This window comes from Rhagoletis zephyria, unplaced genomic scaffold, assembly GCF_001687245.7.
Source record: "Rhagoletis zephyria isolate East Lansing unplaced genomic scaffold, Rhagoletis_zephyria_1.1 Rzeph_scaffold_02011, whole genome shotgun sequence".
Taxonomy (NCBI): Eukaryota; Metazoa; Arthropoda; class Insecta; order Diptera; family Tephritidae; genus Rhagoletis; species Rhagoletis zephyria.
In genome coordinates, this window is record NW_016159095.1 from 41318 (window position 1) to 44410 (window position 3093).

The window sequence follows — 3093 nt, forward strand, 5'->3', positions numbered from 1 at the left end:
AATCTGTGGTGTTGTTGTTGTTGTTGTTGTTGTTGTAGCGGATACAACAACCCCGCCCAAGTAGGAGTTTAGCCTGCTGCAGTAGCCGGAGCGAAGTTGAGCGAGTGTAGTGCGTGTCTCCCGAGGCAGATGAAGCTCTGTCTCGTCTATGTCCGGGGGTGGTATGCCTAGAACGGCATTCACAGGTCTAGAGTCTACATAACTCAAGACTGAGTCCCTGTGAATGCCGTTCAGGGCCTGTCTGTACGCTGTCGGGTCCAGAGGTTGCTTAATGAACCTCTGGACTTCGTCCGTCAGTTCATATAGATGCCTCCTGACGTGCCTAGGCGAGAGCTCCTCTGCAAGCAGCTGTCTGCTTGGGTGGCCACTTCTGTGGCTCCCGATCAGGAACTGCTTGCAGAGCATTATATTATGCTCCTTAACTGGGAGCATTTGCGCCTCGCCGTGCAAGTGGTGTTCAGGCGACATCAGGAGGCATCCCGTCGCTGTCCTAAGTGCCGTATTTTGTACCGTCTGTAGCTTCGTCCACTGCGTCCTACTAGTCCCTGGCGACCACACTGGCGCTGCGTAGTTCAAAACCGGCCGGCCTATTGCCTTTATGTTGCCAGCAACGTTTCTTTGTCTTTGCCCCAAGTACTGCCGGCTAGCGACTTGAGGACCTTGTTGCGGCTCTGTACTTTATTGACAATAGCGGTTGAGTGCGCAGAGAAGGAGAACAGCCGCTTCGGCAGGGAAGTTTGGACGTGGGTCCGATATACACCCTGCCGGTATGAAGCGAGCTGCAGCAGCAGTGATAGCCCTGCGGAACTTACGTTCACCGAGATGGACGTCGGTTGGTGTGGGGAGCGCTGCGAAGGTGTTTTCGGTAAACTCCGCGTAACCTTTCCAATCAGCTTTGGAAAAGTTGATATAGGTCCGGTGTTTGGCGGAGGCAAAGTCGGTTGGTTTATCAATCGAGATGACTATGGGTAGATGGTCTGATGCTAGAGTCAGCATAGGAGATTAGATGTAATAAGATATTTATCATCGAAACACTGCCTCGTGCACCCTGCAACGCTCATCAACGCTACCAAGGCCCTGCTATTTTCCAAAATAGACTATGGCCTACCGATCTACGGCCACTGTGCGAATAAAAACATTAACCTCATCCAACCACCTTACCACGTAGCTGCCCGGAGGTGTATACGTGCTTTCCCAACGTCGCCTGTCAGGTTCACCTTAACAAAAGCAGGACTCCCATCAATTAAAGAAAGGATACAGTTCAGCACCTTAAAACTAATTCCAAAATTACTGCAGTGCAGAAATGCAATGTTATATGATGTGGTCAACTCGATTAACAAAAGAAAGATCCCTATGTCTCGACCATCGTCATTTGTGAGAAGTATCAATGCAGCAAAACAAACAGGAATCGGTATCAAACCTGATAAATTCAACTACAAATGCCCGCTTCCTTGGTTCGAGTCTCACAAGTCGTTGATCCTCGACATGCAGTCAAACAAAAAAAAAATACTGGTCCAGCAGTATACCGACAAAATTTCGAATCGATTGCAACAAATCTAAAGCAGCAAGGATGGAAGTTCCTATATACGGACGGGTCAAAAACAACGTCCACCACGGCCTTTGCGGTTGTTGATTCCGACCAAAACACTATATGCTGGACACCTGTTCAATTTTTGCTCTGTTTACACAGCGGAAGCTTGCGCGGTACTTCAAGCAATTCAGTATGCACTCAGAACGGGGGAGAAATACATAATATGCACCGACAGCATGTCAAACCATAACAAGTACATCGAACAGCAATCTTCTAAACGCCTCGATTCGTAACGCATTGGCGCTAGGAAACAATTTAATTAAAATTATGTGGGTCCCTAGCCACGTCGGAATACTGGGCAATGAAGCGGCAGATGAAAGAGCAAAGTTGGCAGCTAACCAACCTCTTCTTGCATTGAAAGTATTTGTAAAAGGAGACGTCAATCGAATGGTGAAGTCAGTTACAGCCAAAACTAAATACGAAGAATGGTGCACACTTCGTCATCACTACAAAACTTTCAACACAGAAGGACTTAATCCCATTTTTCCGAGGGAAGTGAAATCTAATGATCTCAAATCGTTCATCCGCTTCCGGATGGGTCATACGATAATAACTCACAGCCACCTCAATGGACTAAGACATCCACCGTGCCAGTTTTGCAACACTGATTCAGTGTCAGTCATCCACCTCCTCGACGACTGTCATCACTTCGCTAGAATAATGTCCAACGTCTTTGGTAGCAACACGCCTTCTAGGACTTTGAAGAACTTCGACTCCGAAGCCATCAATAATATCAATAAATATCTTATTGTAACTAGGCTTAAGAAATTAATCTAGAGATAGTTATCGAGAAGCCAGTTAAATAAGGTACACTTAATGAAGAGGAAAAATATATATAAAAAAAAAATATATGTATATGTTTAGGTATATGAATAGGTATATACATGTATAAACATATATACATATATGTACATGTATGTATATATGCATATATATACATATATATATATATTCTAACAAGCGAGCCGAAGGTAGTAACACTAGTGCTCCATCTGAATGTAAAGCGGTGGATCGTCACTTCTTTTCATATATATAATAATAATATGGAGGTTTTAGTTTTTTAAACTATAATTTTATTTACTCTAACTCTCACTACTCGTTGCAACTGGACTGAGTAAGTTTGTGCTGTAAATTTGAGTGAATGTCTCATGGGTAGCTTTTTTGATACTCATGCAGATGTTTAATTAAAGTTACAAACTATGTAAATTTTTTGCAATTTTTTCGGTTTTTCGCAATTCACTCGAAATTTTGAGGGTGAAGAAGTCAAATGGACTTCAGATTCGGATTCACCGTGTCGAAATACATGTCTGCGGGTGGGCCTGGTTAAATGCACACACCACTTTTTTGTGTGCTATATGTATCTACTACATATGTATACAATATAGCTATTATACTGAACTTTTTATTTACATGGAAATCTTATTTTAAGTGAAAAAACCAGCTAAAATAGATGTATTTAATGCTGTCAAACGCCGTTTTCTTGATTAAAATAAATGGTAGGA